The sequence below is a fragment of the Neocloeon triangulifer genome, unplaced genomic scaffold (assembly GCF_031216515.1).
Source record: "Neocloeon triangulifer isolate White Clay Creek 2 clone unplaced genomic scaffold, ASM3121651v1 ptg000013l, whole genome shotgun sequence".
Classification (NCBI taxonomy): Eukaryota; Metazoa; Arthropoda; class Insecta; order Ephemeroptera; family Baetidae; genus Neocloeon; species Neocloeon triangulifer.
In genome coordinates, this window is record NW_026775555.1 from 2,620,104 (window position 1) to 2,640,137 (window position 20,034).

Sequence of the window (20,034 nt, forward strand, 5' to 3'; positions counted from 1 at the left end):
ATAATGAATTGATTAATTAAGACATACACCGAACGATGATAGTTAATTTAAAACTAAATCTTGTAAATTCTAATGCTAGGAGCGATTAATTATATAATTTGTTTTGAATTTTTTATTAATTTGGTGTTAAAACAATATTATTAGCTTTGTAAATATACATCTAAATAGCTAACATTTTTATACTTTGTAAATGCACGTAAAATATAATAAATATAACAAAACAGAAAATTAAGAAATAAAATTTAAATTAAAATTAAATTTAAATTTTTATATTTTATATTACTTGTAAAATTTTAGAGTAGCAAGTTGTATCTAAATAATATTTATTTAAAATTTTTTAATAAGCATTGTACCCAAATATGCGGATCAACCTGACTAAGAATCTTAATTTATTTGAATTTTTTTCATTTACTAATTAATCTTTGATTTATGTTTATCTCTCTAACAATTTATCTACTGATAATCCAAAAAATGACTGGAACAGCAACCACTGATAATGTTTTTGATCAAATAATCATCCTTATTTTGTTATTTTATTTGTTTCACTTAGCATATTTATAGTGCAAATATCAGTTAATTGAAAATTTTCGTAAATTATCAAATTATGTAAGCCTTAAGTCAGTTGAAAATGGTTACAACATGAGCCGGGTCAAAAGCTGGTGCACTGGCTTCAAATTTCATAAATTTCACTTTCCGACTGGGGTTGTTAACGAAGGCAATTTACGCTGTGTGAATCGGGCACAGAATCCATCGTGTGCTGATGCTGCGTTTCGGCTGCAAACGGATTGTTATTGTTTCGCGATAAAAAGCAGCCGCGCGCGCGGCTTAATCACTTTACTGGCCAATAAGTCAATTAGGCGCGGGCCCGAGCTAGGGTGGAAAAATCTTTTCGGCGTAATGAGCGGCGCGCGGCATCAGCAGCTTTTTCTTTCGCCCGCGCCAGAGTCGGAGCGAGCGAGCGAGGGGTGCGCAAATTAAAATGGCAAACATCGGAGGCTTCTTTTCGCCAGCTCTCTTTTCATACGCGGCGAGAGAGCATAAAGCGCGCACTCTTCGCTCTCGCTCGTTTCTGTCATCAGCAAGTTTTAATTAAACACATCGAGCTGAAGCTGCGTTGCTGGCGCAAAAACCAGAGATACATAAATACACACGCACGCACACAAAAACCAAGCAGCAATTTTGCTGAGCCGAAATTTTTCGTATTTGCTAAGCAGTCCCAGAGCACCATCTTGTTTATCACTCAATTAAAACATGGTAATGTATTTATAATAAATATATTTTAATATATTATTATTTTTTTATTACAATATTTACAATATTTTTTATTACAATATTACAATGTATTACTATTTAAAGTTTTTCAATAAATTTTTACCGTTTTATTCTAAATTTAATAATATAATGAATTTAATGACAATAATTTCATTATTTAATTATGAAATTTTAATTTAATTACTTTATAATTATCGTCTTTTCTTCAATTTTAAATAGTTTTGTGGCTTTACATTAATATCACTAATTTTATTAAGAAAACTCAATAATACTGAAAAAAATATTTGAAAATGTTAACCATGTCAATTGGCTTACTGAATGCGTTTGCACTTATGATTTTATTGGTTATACTTAATATTATAATATCATTATGCTTGAAACTTGAAATCAGCTCAAAATAAAAACTTCCAAAGCTCTATTCCATAATATGTTTGTGAGGTAGTTATAGAAATTTGTTTCTGATACAAAAATTAAAGAACCACTCCGGGCATTTGTATTGCTCTTTATTCTGAAAGATTGCTAAATTGCGAGTATATCTTGTGAAAACACTAATTGAAAATTCCAAACCGTTGCGTCTCAATCAAAAGAAAACCTTAATACGAGAAATTAAATAAACAACAATAATAAGATTCGCGCGAAAAATGTGTGAGAATTGAGTAGCCAATCAGATCCATCAGTTTGTTCCAAAAACTACAGAATTTGGCCACACGGCGCTGCAGAAAACTTGGCAAAATCAGCGATCGCAGCGCCAATGTGGCCAAATTCTGTAGTTTTTAGACAAAACTGATGGATCTGATTGGCTACTCAATTCTCACACATTTTTTCGCGTGAATCTCTCATATTAAGGTTTTTTTTATTGAGACGCAACGGTTTGAAATTTTCAAATAGTGTTTTCACAAGATATACTCAAAATTTAGCAATCTTTCAGAATAGAGAGCAATACACTTGACCGGAGAGGATCTTTAAAAGTGTCCTTTTTTTAATTGTATTTCAATAATATTTTCCCTTAACCTAATGTCCAAGAACTGATTCTGAAAAACTTTGTCCGAAACTTTTCCCTCCTTCTTATATATTTCATTTTATTTTTTGCCATACCTTCTCCCCTTTTTGTCTCTCGTCGCATGGGCGTTTTGTCAGCCGAGGGGTTTGTCACTCGCTCATTTTTCTTGCCGCGTGTGCTGCGGGGCGTCGGTCTCTGTTATATTGTGCGCCCGCATGACGTCACACATCTTTATCGTGAGTGCTGCCATCGCAATATTATCTTTGCCACCCTCTCCATCCACCTAATTTCTCTTCAGCGAGGACAACGCCGACGACGACGCCGCCGCCGCTTTTTCAACGTCAACGAGACGCAAATAAATGTGGGGGTTCGCGCTGCTTCAAGCCGCTGTCACGGCCAAAAAGGTTGACTCTCGTCCCGGCTTGTTTAACCACCGAAACGGCTAAATCTCGGGCATCGCTCACGAAAAAATCAATTAAACCCAAAACCCCTTTTGCCGCATTAAATTTTTTCATAGGTCTGCACTTTCAAACTGTGCTCAAATTTGAGGCAGGTTTCCAAAAGTATAGATTTATTTGCTGTTAAAAAAGAGTTAAAAAAGTACGAGATTACATAACAGTGGTGTTTTCAAGTCGTTATTTAAAAAATTATTGTCAGCTGCTTCTCAATATCGTGCTTTTGCATCAGGTTGGAATAAAAAAAGAAATAAATTTTTTCAAAATACTGACGATTTGCATTATTTATAAGTTATAAGCAAGTTGTTAACCCTTTCTTCTCTTTTTTTTCCTATATAAATTTTTGTTTTTTGTACTGACTGAGAAGAATAAATAATCAACAATAATAATAATGATTTTGTGCAATCAAAACTGTTAAAATTATCAGAATCCTTCTTATCCTTCAAATTGCAATAAAAAATTATTTCTGTTCAATTACAAAATAATTGACCTCTCGACTCTTAAAACTTTATTTCTTTTTAAGTTCTTCAGCGTAATGTTTTCTTTAAAACGCAGGCTTCCAGAAAACAATAAGCTTTCATGCTATTTTCGCGTTACCGTGAGTAATAAAATGCTGTTTAGCGAAAGTAATTAGCTCGGACGGCGTTCAACCCTTTGCCAAAAATTCTCAGCCGTGCAGGAAAAATATTCCGGTCAGCATGCGAGCAGAAATTTTCCTTTTTTTCGGCTCTGCTTTCTGGACGGGCGCGTGTGTAAATTATAATTTATTACGTGTACAGATCCCGATTCGAGATAAACGCATGAGAGGGAAAGGCTTCGTGGTTGTGAAAGTAGCGCCGAGTGTATTATATATTATGCGGGAGCGATTCGGATGTTTGTGCATGCGGAGTGAGCGCGCGCGCGTGTGTAATTAACATTGAAAAATAACAAGGCGCGCAGATCACAGAGAGAGCTAATTGCAAATCGGCGCCCGACACGCACACACGTTCTTCGCCAGTGTTTGGGTGCACGTGCGAATTATCTCTCGCTTTGTTGTTGCCGTCAAAAAATATATCCACACGCTGATTATCTCGCTCCCGAATTAAGCAGCTGCACAGCGCGCTTTGTTAACCCATTTGCGCTTTGTTTTTGGCGCGCGCGTTCGAAAACTTCCAAAATTATTACTGACGTAATTAATGATATGAGATACTTTGCAGGGAGAATGGACAAGCATACAAGGGGGATTGAAAATAAATGGTTGCTTAAACTCAAAACTGTATTCAAAAGGATAAATTTTATTATATTCCTTAGATAGTAAAACTTAAATTTTGTAATCACCGTCGTCGTTTATAAAGTATTAAATTTACAAGATGATAATATTTTATTTTTATTTTAAATAAATTTTTATTTTTTTAACAAGATATTGAGACACATTTATTGTATTTATTCCTTTTTTAAGTTATTATGTTTATTTAGTGTAAATAATATTAGATAATATTTGCATTTTTTTAGTTTTAAAAAAATGTTTTCTGTAAAATTTCTTCTAGTAAACAAATATATTCAAGAAAATCATACTCAGCTCATAGAAAATATTTTTATGAAAAATTGCTTTTCTTGGATCGCGGATGTCAGAATAATTTTATTAAATGATTAAAATAATACACCATATTCAAATCAAATGTCTTGATGGCTGATCATCAAGAAAAAGTCATCAGTTTTGATATGCTTAAGTAAAAGAGGTGTCTGTAAAACGATTTGCCCACAAAATTTTAAGTTAAATCATAATCTAGTCTTACAATTAGTCAGTTTTTTCCCCATTATTAATAATTAATTATCAAACCAAAGTTCAATGTCCCTCACTTGGGTACATAATTAACTAAAATTTCAAAACTGGTATTAAAAAATAAAAATTTTATAAATTCGTAATTTAACTCCTGCAAAAATGTGTGAGAAATTTTAAACTTATTTTAGTTATTAGATTAAGGAGTTTGCCAAATCTTGGAAGTTTATTAAAATTCTTGTATGTTGGGCTGCCGTTTATTCCACATTAATTAGCTTCCTTTAAATTATCAATAACTCAATGTTAACCATGAAAAACAACAAATAATTTGATTGATTTAAAAAAAATATACCTAAAAAAAATTTCTGAGACCAATTTGGCCGAAATTGCGCTGAGAACAGAGGCGAATTCCACCTCGACCGGAATGGCTTCGATTTTGGCGCAATTTCGTGTCGGCCTTTCTCTCTTGCTCGGCGTTGGCACGACGCACGGTGCCATAAAAGTGGCGGCGCCGAAAAAGCACTTTCGGCGCGTAAACAGGTAGTTCACGTGCCCCGTCCGTACGTCGTTTTCGGCGCCTAGCTCTTCTCTAAGCGATGCAATTCCATTTTTGTTCTCTCTGCTAGGCGGATGAGAGAGAGAGCAAATTCCATCTCGTCGCAGCGGAAAATTCATCAAATATTTTTGGCCGCCCCGGCAGCACATATCGCTGCTGGAAAGAGCAGAAAAAGAGAGAAAGGGCGAAAGCAGACCCGCTCGTTCCACCCTCGAAATGATAAAGTGGCAGATCGATGGACGGCACGCACCAGACTCATTTCCTGATCGAGAAACCACGGTAATAGACGTGTTACGCGCCCGTCTTGTAATTGAAATTCCACCAAAATAGATTCGCCGCCTCGAACGTCAATCAAAATCGTCAAAAACTTTCACAAAACACTTCAAGTCTATGCCACGCGAGTGATTTGTTAATTAAATGCTCAAAGAATGGTCAAGATAGAGAGGATTATTGATAGAAGTGAAAAATTTCATGAAAATTTGAAAATTGTATCAAGACCCAAGTGCTAATTTCATATTTTATGAAGGTTTAATCTTCAATATTTGAGTGTTTATATATTTTTACTGAAAAAATGTAAAGAAATTAAGCCAATAGAACTTTACAATTACTATTTATTTTACATTTTTCTTGTATTTAATTCATTTCTCTATTGTATATTTTTTAAATATTATTATTAAAAAAATTATTAAATAATGAATTTCAAATCCAATTTTAATATAATTATTGTTGCACTTTCATAGCAAATAAAATTAATTTGAAATTTGCATTTAATAAACAAATAATTTTTAAAGAATAAAGCTGAGTTCTTAGATCTTTACTTGTTAATTTAAAAATAATTATTAATATTCCATTCAACTTTTATTCAGCGTGCGTTTCACCTCTTTAGCTCTGTCGGGTCCATGTGCAAAAAGCGAGTGGCCGTTTTATATTATATATATATTTTTTTGCAAACAAATTGGTGTGTTGCGAGTCGGGTGCTAAAGAGCTCTCGCGCGCCGCTCTCTCGGAATTCGCACAGGGCGCATTATTAATCACCACGCGTCATCTAGCGCTCGCTTGCGATTTTTTTTTCCGGCGCGAGCCCATTTTCTATGACAAATACATATACATTCGGCGGCGCGCACAGGCAATATTAAAAAACGTGCGCCCGGCCGCGACACTGGAGAGAATGATGAAGGGAAGAAAGAGAGTTTGCGCGCGAAAAAGAGGGGAGGGTGGAAACTGTCTAAGTGGAAACTGTCCAAAGGTGAAACTGTCCAACAGCATGGCGGCAAAAGGTGGGGCCAGGGCGTAAAGGGCAGGTCCGAGGGATAAAAGTACCATGATTTGATAGTTTCGTTGGCCAATGACTGAACGGAATTATTGCAAATAATTGTGTCCTTTGTCTAAGAAATTGCAAAACTTTATTTAAAAAAATCGACTGGAAATAATACTTTTTAATATTACAAGTGGAAACTCTCCAGAGGTGAAACTGTCTAACAGCAAACACATGGCATCTATGTAATTTGGACAATTTCACCTTTGGAGAGTTTCCGATTAAATGAATTAAAATTATATAATAAATATAAATAATATTCAAAGTTGAAACTCTCCAGAGTGGAAACTGTCCAGCGGTGAAACTGTCCAGCGAGCGAGCGGCGAGGGGAGTCGTATTTTACTGAGCGCGCGCAGTCGGAGGGGGACTTTGCGCGCGGTTTAAGCAACCGCGCGTGTTTACTATTTTTTATCCTATGCCCAAACGAGGAGAACAAAATTTTTGTATTGTTAAATTTAATATTATTGATCTTAAGTTGTTTGAAATACACACAGCAATATTCACATTTAATAGAAAAGAAAAAAATAAAATTAAATAAAAAAAGTAAACTTTTAAATTATTAAAAAATATAAAAATAAAAATCAGAAAACTGCAATTTTAAATTAAGGGTGAATTGAATTACCCCTATTATTCCTTACCGTTTCACTGAATAAATTCTAGAAATTAAAATAATATTTTTTTTTTTTAGATAAGATAAAATTTTTTTTTCATTGACAACCTAAATATAATACAATTTAATATATATTACATTTTATTTTATAGTTTTACGCGTTTTTTTCTGATGAACTTAGTTTTTTGGCAATCCTATCTTAATCCACACTTTTCACACTCACAGTCAATATTTACAGCTGTATGGTAGTTTTAATTTGTACAGACAATAAAATAGAATCCGTAGGTACTGTCTTGTTTCAAAATGCGTCTTTCCAGTTTGGGTTTGTCATTGCGGGAGCATTATAGATTTGTGGGTCAATTTCAGCATTTTTATGATATTGTTTTTCATGAATTTTGAGCATTTGTAACGTCTAGGGGCCGGAGATCTAATTTATTTTTTAGATCACTAACTCAGTAGTTTGTACTAGCCAACAAATACAGTCATGTAGTCTTGTATACTTGGAGAGTTGCAAAGCTTTTTTCAGAAATCAGGATTTTGGCATTTTGGGATTATTCAAATTATTAAAAGTAAGGTGATTTAAAAAAAGTATTTTTCAAAATAATTAAAAATAAAAAATAAAAATAAAATAAAAATATTAATAAAATTTATTAATAACCCGATTTTGAATGCAGAAGTTAAACTAATTTTGTAACAGTTGAAATTTTTCAATTCCATTGATGACGAATGAACTGTAAAAACTGAAACCTTCAGAGCCATGAAATTTTTTATTAAAATTACCATGTTAAAATAAATACATAAAGAGTTATGCTGGTTTCTTTGAATGGGCGATATTATACTGTATTATACAACTATTCATCCAATATTTTTCAAATAATTAATTTAAATTTATATCTATTAAGTGAATGCATTTCTTTTGGCAACTCCGTTCTCCGTTGAAATTCAAGTATATATGATAATATTGCTACAATTTGACTTTGCATATAATATCAAAATTTAATTATCTGTCCTTCGGTTACAGATACGGTAGAAATTAGAAATTCATGATTGAAAATTTGATGCTGTCAAGAAATTTTAATCGACTTTCAAAGCGTTTATTTTATTTAGGAGAAAAGTTATCAAAAAATTAAATTCACGCTTGCAAGTATTCTACAATCTCTACTTCTCACTCCCATATGCGAACGGTTAGATTTTCGCGCCGCTTGAATGGAAAATGCCATAAATGTTTTAAATAATTATATTCTTGAATTGTATCGACCGAGAAGAATAAATAATACTAATTCTGTTATGAGAGTAAACCCGCTCTTATAATAAGTTGGTTAGACAAAATATACCTGAGCAATGGTAAAATTTTATAGCATTGCCGGCGTGAGGAAACACTTTAAAATAAATAATTTAAAATATATGTTATTTTCTGTTATTTTCCATCTTTGTCGTTGGAGGTATAATTTTTAAACCTATATTTAAAAAGCAAATTAAAAATATATTGTTTCAATGATATAATTTAATCGCAGAGTGTCAAATAATTTTGTATTTTTTTATATAAATTTTTTTTTTTTACATATTATGTGTTATATTACTTTTTAATTAAAGTAAATACTGCTGTGTTATTTCAAACAACTTAAGATCAATAATATTAAATTTAACAATACAAAAATTTTGTTCTCCTCGTTTGGGCATAGGATAAAAAATAGTAAACACGCGCGGTTGCTTAAACCGCGCGCAAAGTCCCCCTCCGACTGCGCGCGCTCAGTAAAATACGACTCCCCTCGCCGCTCGCTCGCTGGACAGTTTCACCGCTGGACAGTTTCCACTCTGGAGAGTTTCAACTTTGAATATTATTTATATTTATTATATAATTTTAATTCATTTAATCGGAAACTCTCCAAAGGTGAAATTGTCCAAATTACATAGATGCCATGTGTTTGCTGTTAGACAGTTTCACCTCTGGAGAGTTTCCACTTGTAATATTAAAAAGTATTATTTCCAGTCGATTTTTTTAAATAAAGTTTTGCAATTTCTTAGACAAAGGACACAATTATTTGCAATAATTCCGTTCAGTCATTGGCCAACGAAACTATCAAATCATGGTACTTTTATCCCTCGGACCTGCCCTTTACGCCCTGGCCCCACCTTTTGCCGCCATGCTGTTGGACAGTTTCACCTTTGGACAGTTTCCACTTAGACAGTTTCCTACCACTCGAAAAAGAGGCTGAAACGCCGCATTTTCATCAATCCTCTGCAGCAGTCGAACCGAAGCACGGTTTTGGTTCAAATCAGTATGTAAATATCTCCTATTATATGAATTGTAATTTCCTTTTTGAACTATTTTTTATCATTGAATTTAATTAAATATTCAACATTTTGGGAAAAAGCTTTTTTTGTGGCTCTGAATTTTATAAAATTTATCTTATATCAAAATTATCAACTAGAATGAATTAAAATGTAAAAATTGTCAACATTCGTAAATCCAATTTTTATATTATTTTAATCTAAAAGTATCAGATTTATTAAAAGACCAGTTTATCCAAAGTAAAATAATATTTCCTATCATTTTCATGTTGAAATACCTCATTATTATGCATGGAATTTGAAAACAAATTTTTTTAAATTTTCATATTTTTTTCTGTCATAAATTTTTCCGCGGTTGATTAGAAAATAGCACTAAATTTTTGAAATTATTATTTAAATAAATATTTTTTTGTACTCACCCCTGGCAGAGTCGTGTGCTCATGCAGAACGCGTTGGGCGGTCAGCGCGCTGTCCCGGTTGAAGTACGTCAGGAAGGCGCAACCTGGGAAAGAAATTCTTGTTTAGTAAAAAAAACACACTCTCTTTATCCGGCGCATTTGGAGCAAACTACACGAAATAGCGGCTGCTCGGAGCAGCACATGGCGATCGGCATTAAATCAAAGGCCTGCTGGTCGCTCGCTCCGTTGGCGACTTCAAACGGGCGTGCGTAATCTGCCCGCCCGCCCGTCCGAGGACCGTCAACAGCAAACAATACACCCCTGCAGCCATAAATCAAAACGCGCCCGGCCGATTTTTGTGCGCTGCAAATCGGCCGGCTGGCTGTGATTTAATTGAGGCCCGAATCAAGTAAGTGGACCAACTGGGCAGAGCTTGTATTGGCAGTCAATAAACAAGCAAAATGCGTTGGCAAAAACTAGGCCGAAGGATTTATTTTCGGGAGTAAATTGATTTAACTGTTTGTAAGTAAAACGTGTCAAATTTTATTGACTTATTTTAATAATAATTATGTATTTTAATAATATAAAACTATATGATGATTTGAAATGAAAATGGGAAGATTTACTTCAGAGCATTTTAATGATATATAAATAACGATAAATTCGCAATGCCTGATTTAAAAAATTAAAAATGTAAATTTTGACCAATTTTGACTACGTAATATATTTTCAAATAATGTCAGCACTCAGTACTTTAATAATTATTCAGTATTTATTTAAAATACTTTATTAATAAATTATTAAAAATGTTTATTGAGACTAAATTAATTAAATAATATATTTTTTAATGCAGTTAATTTAGGGTTTTTTAATAATAAATGAGAATAATTCAGATTGACAGGTTATTTAAATAAAAATTTTAATTTTGTCCAACAATAAGAATATTTAAATTATAAACCTTAATTCACGGTATTGAATCGTTTGTGTTCATTTTAAAATGAATCATAATTAACAAAAAACTGCTGTCATTTGCAATCAAAATCGTTGATTAGTATTAATTTAATTAAATTATTAAAATAAAAAGCTAAAATAAACATGATTTATTTTGCAGGATTTTAAACAAAAATGAGAATAATTTTCGCATGCTTTTTTTTCATTTTAATTACTTACTGAAGTGAAATTATATAGTTTATAATCATCTTAATGCACGGATTATAATTCTGCAGCTTCCGATAAAATTAAAAATGCATTTTCAGCGTCCATATATATCTTCATTTCAAAGCAGCCATTTTATTCCTGAGAAATACGATCCCAATCGCAATTAAAAAGAAATCAAAACACATTCAAGCTGATCGATTTCTCAACGTTCTGTTTCTCTCTCTCTCTCCAAACAAACCGGTCGTTCATTATGAATCTGGTATATTATATTTCTCCTGCGCCAGAAATAACACGACGGAGCGCAGTTTCCTTTTCTTATCTCCTCCTCGTCCCCGAGACTCTTTTTCCGGTATAAATTCCGGGTGCTCATTTTTAACCGTCGCATGTCCAACGGTCGGTGCTGATAAGTTCAGAAATTAATAATTTTCCTCGTTACATACAAGCTGAAGGGTTGATAAACTAACCGGTCGACCGCAATTTGCTTTTCACTTGTTAACCTCAATCGAAATCCAACTCGAGAAGCGTGAGAATAAAAACTGATTAAAAAGAGATTAGGGGTTGAATTTACACGTAACAATCCAATTTTAAACTGGAAACCGAAATAAACGTGCAGGAGGTTTTCCAATCATTAAATTAAGTTGAACTCTCGAATTCGCGGCAAAGTGTCAAGGAAGGTGTTTTGCTCCCCCGGAGTCACGCCACCGGCACGTGACGTCATCATCGCCGACCCCTCTCATTTTCCTTCTTCTTTAATTTGGAGTTCGCATGATCGAAGCGAGTAGGCGCGCGCGGTGTAAATTCAAATTACTCACGACGACGGTGGAGAGAAACTCGAGGCGTGTCTTCTCCGCGCGGCAATTATCACCGCAACTTTGCGTACGTGCGCCGCATTTTTTAAGCACTCCACACTTCTTCTTCTTCTTCTTGCCATGCAAACTTCTTCTTGAAATTAGAGAATGATGGAGAGAAACGCTGTGTAATTATTTCGTGCTCGGCCTAAAGTGAAATTAATTGAAACATACGGCTCCTTATTCTAGCCACCGCGCGAGCGTCTCGCGGGTGGCAAAAAATTCAATTTGGACGCGGCCGTAAAATTAATCAAACGAGTAATTAAAAAGTTGCGCGCCGAGACGAAAAAGTCTGTGCTGCGGATTATGCGACTGCTGCTGCTGCTGCTCCCTCGGCGCGCTAAAAAACTGTAAGAAGTTGGAATGAGCTGCGGAGGAGAGCCGAGGGGGGCCGTAAATTAGTTTCATTTGGCAGTTTGGATTGCTGCTTGGTGAAAAATGAAACTCTGGTCTTGCGTATTGATTTGATTAACTTCTGAGAGAAATAAATTGGCTTGAATTTCTCTACAAGTAAATTTTGGTTGAATATTTTTACTTTTTTTCCAACTTTTCTTTTCATCCCCCGCCTGTATAATCAGCTGAAGACTTTCGAGGGTGTCTCGGCGTGAGAGAGAAAGTGAGGTGGGCGCCACATGTGAAATGCTAATCTAGTTTATCTCCCGACGCGAGCAAGGGACAGCAGGCCGCTTTTTCACTAGGATATATGAGTTGCAGCCCCCAGGAGATGTGGTGGTGCACCCGAGGAGAATGGAATTGGCTGCAAACGGAAGAGGAGGACGATGGGGTCCGTATCGAATGGGAAAGAAAGCAACATACCACCGGTCGTTTTTCACACACGGAGAACAATCAAAATCAGCAGTTTATAAGTTTTTTCCATTTCTTGTGTTAATGCAAACTACATTCAACAGGAAATTATGAATTTTTTTCTATATAAAATGAATAAGGATTTAAAACTTATTTCTGAAAAATTACATAAATATTGAGCGCCTTTCAAGCCCAGGATTCTGGATCTTAAAATCTTGTTTGGTTTTATTTATAAAATAAAATAAAATTAATTCACTATTAAATAAAAAAGGTAAGATCAAATGACAAGTCAACCGACATTTGGGGTCTTTTTGATCTCGGAAGTTTTAGCAACAATCGTGCCGTTTTGTACAAAAATTCCTTTCTTTCTAATAAATTGTTTTCAATAATTGATTGTAGAAGCAATTGAACAATTTTAACACATAAACAACAGTAATCATAAATTTTTATCCACTGAAAAGCAAAAGATTTGTTTTCAATTTTTACAATTAAGGATGGATGGGTTTTCTGGATTCTAGACCGAGTAAATCTCAATAAAAGTGACGAAATTCACCCCCTGATGTCGTCAATTGTGTACATTTTTTCATAGGATTTTAAGGGGTTGAAATTGCAAGGAAGTAACTGGAGGTCCAGAAATGTCACCTTAACAGCGAAAACTTCAAAATAATTTGAGATTTGTTTAAATTTATTCAAGAGCGCGGTTTCTTGTTATTAAATTAATATGTTTGTTTTTACTCTTTCATTCCTTTCAATGCTAATTTTTTAGAAGCCTTTTTAATTTATCAACCCCCTCGCATATGACTTATTTATTTCCCCCTTTGCGCGTCCGTGGTCTGCGGCGGCACATCGCCGTATATATTTCTTTATGGGAAATGACACAAACACATGTCGTGCGACGTTAATGTTGGGAGCACCTCGGGCTGGCGGCTTCTCTGCGAGAGAGAGAGCAACTTACTTCCCTCCTCCCTAAGCTGAAATAGTGCGCGGCAGTGGCACCTCATCTTAAGCCGCTTTTTCTTCTTCTTCGGCCACCAAATATCAACAAACTAGTGTGCCCGAGGCTTACTTTCCTCCTCCGCCGCGTGTGCGGATATTTTTCTCGCTCATAGTTTCAAGTCACGGATTTAGTTTATTCGCTCGGCCCGCAGGGAAGCAGAAAAATAAGGAGAGATCTTTGTTTGCGCCGCACCTTTGAATTACTTTTTACGGCCGGACGAGTGCGCGCGTCGGATAAATAAATTGAGTCTCTCTCCTCGCCCGTGTGTGTGTGTTTGTTTGTATACGTGCGAATTTTTATATACAGAGAGAGCGCGCACGAGTAGCCGGTTTGAATTTATGAAACTTTATTATTTACGCCCCGCAACTATTGTTGGCGCGCGCTGCTCCTCCTTCCGCGTTTCAATTTCTTTTTTGCTCGCTCCGACCCGCAGAAGGAAAAAGCACTTGAATGCTGTGCATTGAGATGAGAAACGAAGAGAAAATATAAAGTGTAAGTGAGATCAATTTGGGTCGAGTGAAATTTCAAGTGGAATGGAAAAAATTATAAATTAAGTTTAATCAAAATTTGTTACAATTCAAATTGTATTAAATTTTTTTATTTAAGAAACTGAATAAATTTTTTCGATTTAATTGCCATACATCAAACACGTTAAGAAAATTACTAATGAAATGAATTTTTTATGCACCAAAATTAATTTATTTATTTATTGACTTATTTGCTGGATAAACAATATAATACATTTCTTGTAGAAATATGAAATTTGTAAATTATTTTATCAGTCAATTGAATCGCTCATTCTTCACAAGGTTAATTTTTTTATTGAAAACTAGTTATATCTGTGCATTACCCTGAATTGTTAAAAATTATTAAATAAATAATATCATGTAATCAGCAAGTTAACTCTTCGTTGAACTGATATTAATGTGCGTGTAGCATCGATACGCTAGGTTTTAGTGTCTGGGAGTTTATTTATTTATATATTTATTAATGCTAAGTTGCAAGCGTGCCACGTTAATTTCTATACACAACCATTATGAAAACGATAAATTACTAAGAAAATAAATATTTTAATTTTTAAAAAATAAAATAAACTAAAAACAGCATAAAAATTTCATAAACCTTCACTATAAATAAAAATAATAAACAATTTTAAGTAGAGATCGTTAAAATTTTAATTTTACTAAAAAAATTAAAGATAACTTGGAAGTAGCTTAACAAGTCAATTTTAAATGCTTGAGATGATTTTCTTAATTGAATCAAATTTACTATTTACTACCTCTTGCACCGTCGCCGTTTTTCTTTCTTTGAGGTCGAGGAATTCCACTTTCCGGGCAGGATCGCCTTTTAGCGGGGCAATCAGCATGCGTATGTGATCGGAAAGTTCTATCAATTCCGTCTCTCGACTATTTCCACGCTCCGGTTCGTAAACACGCACGCAAAGTGGAGAGCTGCTCACTCAATTTATTAAATATTGAAGCGGCCGACGTGCTCCGCGCCTTCCTAGAGACCGGAGAAAAAAAAACGAAAGCTAGCAAACAGAAATTGCACAACGCGATGTGCATTAAATCATTTCCGCTCGTGACTGGCCGCTCGGCAAAAAGCAACGCATTTTATTCTTTGTGGGGAGAAATAAAGAGAGCACGGAAAATAGAATAAGAAAAGCCCCGGCGTGCGTATACGTACGTGTGCTTTTTAAAATTTACAACGCACACGTACATTACGGTTGCGGCGGCGAAACAGCATTTTGCGCTGCCGGCGAGAGCAAGGAAAGAGATATTAGCGGCGGCGAAATATTATCTCCTTAGTCTTCTTTGTGCTCGGCGAGCGAGCGGCGGCCGAAAGAGAGAGAAAAGCGAAATAGAAAGCGGCGAGGAAAAATAGCGCCCTGGAAAAAGTTTATTTCGCTGACGCTCGCACTCGTTTTTCGTTCGTACGCAGAGAGCGAGAGACACGGGAATCGGAGCAGCTCGACTGCTGGGCAAAACTATACAAAAAGCCCATCTGTCTAGTGCACTACGGCATGTCATGAAAAATGAACGGTCCATTAAAAGAATGTGGCATTTAATAATTACAGAGAGCACAACAAACTGCTATGACAAAAACGCCAAAACCTGAGGATTTAAAAATAAAAAAATAAAATTAATTTAGTTCTCAAGAGTTTTGGAAATAAGGAGTAATTTTTACAAAAGCGTTGCAGATTTTTGAACCAATTTTCTGAAAACAAGCAAAGAAACTTTAATGAAATAGAAATAAATATACCCCCAAAATTAGTTGACATCAATTGTATAAATTATAATGCGTATTCTATTTTTTAAAATTTCATTAGAAGAAATCTAGTTCCTTTAGAATTGAAATCTGACTGAAAAAAATCAAACGCAAAATTAGAATTTGTCAACGCTTTAAAAAGAAATACGATTTCTATAGATATGGTTTTATTTGAAATTGGTATTATTATTATTTTTGTTATTTATTTGTCCAAATTGTTACATCACATTGTTTACATTCAACTTTTGAAAACAATTTATTTTAAAATAAAAAAAGGAATCGTTGCAAGCGCCACCACTACCAAGAATTTTGCTCAAATTTATTAAAAAATAAAATTTAGTAGAGTTAAATAGAAAAAATGCTGGACTTTTTAACAAAAAACTTTGCTGAAATTAACTCAAGTTCCCGCTTTCCTTTTTAAGTTTAAAAGAACTATTAAATTCTGTGCTTAGTGCCACAGACATGACAAAAACCCTCTCTGACAAGTCTTAGCCAAAGGATTATAAAGCATCTGAAGCGCGTCTGTCAAGGAGAGAGAAATTTTCAACTTTTATTTTGCAAACGTCCAGAATGTGCACTGATTAAATATTACGTTGAGTGCCTCTTGCTTCCTTATTGTCCTCAACTTCCCGGCAACTTTTGATTGAAATTTTGACCTCTCTCTGTGCAGGCGAGAAACTTTTGATGCAAATTCGGTCCAGGAGCTGCATGACGGGCCGGCAGTTGGTCGGTAAACTGCGGAAAGTGGGGCAATTTTGACGCGATTTCCTCGCAACAGCTGCTCTTCTCGCAGTCGGTGTTTGCAACGCGCACAATGGAGTTTACTTGGGTATGCAACCGACTTGTCCGGGCTGACGGGCCGGCTGCATATGCACAAAGGGGTCTGACAAAGGGGCGAACATACAGGGGTCTTGTTGTGACATTTGCGAGCGAGCAGGTTAATTACACTCGCCGGCCCGAAGTCTTCCGCGCACGGGCCGGGTAATTAGCGAAACGTCAGCCGCACACAATGTTCATTTTGAGTGATAGCATCTCTCATTGTCTTGCGAGCCGAATTTACTTAAAATTCGATCTCAATAATCCGAGGTTGTTAATCTTAATTAAAGGTCCGATCGATTAGGCTGTTGCTTTCGGGGAAAATGGCAACGAGAATGTCACGACAAAGGTCAAGACCTTTGGCGCGCTAAAAAGATAATTTCCATCCGGCCGACGGCGCGCGGCATTGATTGAATCATGTACATTATCCAGAGCACAGCAACAGCTTCAAAGTGCTGAAGCAGCTTAAAAGCAAGCAAGCAGCCCAGGCCAGCAATATGCCTCGAGTGTTGACATGCAGCAGCAGCCCTTGAGCGCGGCCTCGCTCGCTCGCATTCATTCCCGCAGCACCGCCGCGTAATAACACACACACGACGGACTCTGCTCTCCAGCCAACCACCGACTATTTTCGGGCCGCCGAGCTCATTAAAATGCATGACTTTGATTGGCCCTTGTCACTCTCTCGACCGGCGAGGCCCTCCACTCGTCGCCACCGCCGCGCATTATTATTTGATGCGCTTTTTTGCTGGTGCTGCAGCACGCAGAGTGCAAATTCATTGTTTGCTCTTTGCCAGGAATAAATTTTACAGAAAAAAGGTTGGTTTCCGTTTAATATCTTTTGCCGAGCATGAAGTGGAATAATTTTTTTAATTAATAAAAAACATATTGTTCAAATTGATAGAATTTATGAAACTGAAGAAAGCTGCATTTCTATAATTAAAAATAAAATAAATCTAGTATATATTCTAGACAGTTTTTTTTTCATTATTGCATATGCACTGGCTGGTTTTTACCGGTTTATTTAGGCGGTTATTCTAATACAAAATTAAAAATAGAATAAGTTTTCATAAATTTTCTTTCTCTTTCAAAACAACATTTGTAATTTTTATGATCTGATTTATTTTGTTGAACTGGAAAAAATGAAAACCCCTCAAATTGTATTTTTTTTTTATCCACAATATGCTGGTGTATAAAAAATTCCTTAAAATTAGGTTAATAATATGTATCTTGTCATAAACAATGGAAAAATCTTTTACGAACAGTCACCAGAAGCCATCCAATCCCTCTACTCTAGTTTCAAGTTTCAAACTGCGACACACCGAGGAAAAAGAGAAAAGCTCAGCATATCGCGTGGCTAACTGAGTGTGAACTTGTATGGGAGCAGCAACCAACCATTGCGTTTTCCTTTGATCTGCGTGGAAAAAGGTGCGCTTTTTAATTAAATCCGCGTCGCGTCGAAAACTGGCTGGAAATTATATATACAAGCGCGGATAGAAAAGCGGGCCTGTGTGTTTGCACGAAATGCTTTTTAATGAGCGCGAGGCTCGTGAGGGGGTGAAAGTTTCTGGCCGAATTCGGCCGGGCGATAAATTTTGCGGAAAAGCCGACGCAAGCACGTTCAAGCAGGCGGGCCTTAATTACTTTTTTCCGTCCGCCGACTTGGCAAAATGTGGAGAGATAGAGAGAAAAAGAAGAAAAAGCTCCATTATATTTGCGCAGCCAGGAGAGGAAAAGTGAAAATGAGAGAGAAAGAGCGAAAAGCGGACTTGTCACAAGTTGTCATGAGGCTATTGACCCTGAATAATCAGAAAATTTATTTCATTCTTTGTCAAAGTTCATACTCGAAGCCATTAGGACTTATTCATTTCCTATTTTTCATAAAAATTTAAAAAATTTCGTCCAAAAATAATTTATTTTTCTATAAATAAACTGATTATTGTTTAAAATAAATCGTAAATTATGCTGTCAGTTTTAAGGGAAACAAACTTTGCTTTCACGTTGAATAAAGTAAAATCTCTCACAATTTTCGTAATTGCCACTCTCGTGTGAAGCACCGAAAGTTCAATTTTCTCGTCATAGTATCGGCGTTTAACATGAATTATTTAAAATCAATCTGCGCGACGCGATAAAAGGTAATGGCGGCGTCGTAGGCGGAAATCGCGGGAGATGATGATGATAGCGGGTGGTGGTGCTTGAGCAACTTGATCGTCGTCTCTCTTTCTCTCGCGGGAAGAACAACATATTGTGAGAGAGTCTGGAAAGCAAAGAAAGAAGAGTCTCGATGCAAACTGTTAGTTTAAAACGTGCGCGCGTGACCCGGGTGCGAATTAGATTCCGAAGGTTCCACCTCGGGCCGAACGGCAGAGAAAATAGAGCAATTGCTGTTTGATATTCTCCGCCCGCCGACACATAGTGAAGAGAGAGAGAAAGAGAAGTGCAAAGTTTTGATGCTCGCCGGCGGAAGGAGCACGCGGACGGTCTTTAATTTTCATTAGCACCCGACGGTAAACAAGTCGAGAGTTGCCAAGGTGTTTTCTGCTGGCATTAAATGTTTTAACGTGTTTTTTAAAGTACAAATTTACATTATTTGAATAAGTTTTAATTTTAATTAAATATTTAATATTAAAAACACAATAAATTTTAGTTTTATAACTATTATTTAATGATTTTTTATTTTAAATTTTATACAATACATTAATTGTTTAAAATATGGTTTGAATAAAAACTGATTTAAAATATTTAAAAAAAAAATATAATATAAATAAATCTGGCTGATGATGGAATTGTAATTATGGAACACCCGTTTTAAATAATGATGTTTGGAGATCTTCATCGTACTAAAGTAATTAAAATTAATCAATATTACGAAATTTTAAAGTAAAAACACAAAACGCAAAGATAAATAAAAATTAATGAAATGAAAAAGAAGTAATATTCAAGCCAAGGAATTAAAAAAATTAGGCCAACATCTGCGTGTAAATTAAGAGCAGGTTCTTGTAATGGAAAATTTTGCTAAATTTTTCTGTAAAAATAGATTATTTTACTTATTTTCTTCTCCGGGGAAATAAATCAATGACTGTGTTTCTCGTCCCTTCATGCCGTCGGATGCAATAAAATGCACATAGAGTCGGTTACAATTGTTGCATTTTTTTTCTGCGTTCGCCTCTCCGTTTTATTTATGGCCGGCGTGCCGTTGATAGCTCTCAGAGAGCGAGAGAGAGACTATTAATTCGCACCATCAGAGTGAAATATACGGCCGGATCAAGCGGGACAAAATAACAAATGCATTCTCAGCCGCAACAACAAACGCGGATGCATTCGAGTGTAATTGCAGAATTGATTTTTATTTCACACTGACCGACCCTCTTGCGTTTGGCCGAGAAAGAGATGAAGACGTATTTGGCGGTGCAGCGAGTGCGAGCGGCAAAGGAGATGGAAAACTAGTTTCTATCCGGAGAAAGAGGAAAAAAGCAATTTATTTTCCAA

At 35.5% G+C, this 20,034-nt stretch overlaps 1 protein-coding gene across 8 annotated transcripts in view; it reads right to left on the reverse strand.

The window, feature by feature from the left end:
• LOC132198925 (CUGBP Elav-like family member 4) overlaps positions 1-20,034 on the reverse strand; it is a 394,396-nt gene that overhangs the window by 308,024 nt on the left and 66,338 nt on the right. For all 8 annotated transcript variants that reach the window (XM_059623253.1, XM_059623255.1, XM_059623249.1 and 5 more), the window contains exon 2: positions 9,679-9,761. The gene's annotated coding sequence lies outside the window, so the exon portion shown is untranslated. The remainder of the gene's footprint in view (positions 1-9,678; positions 9,762-20,034) is intronic.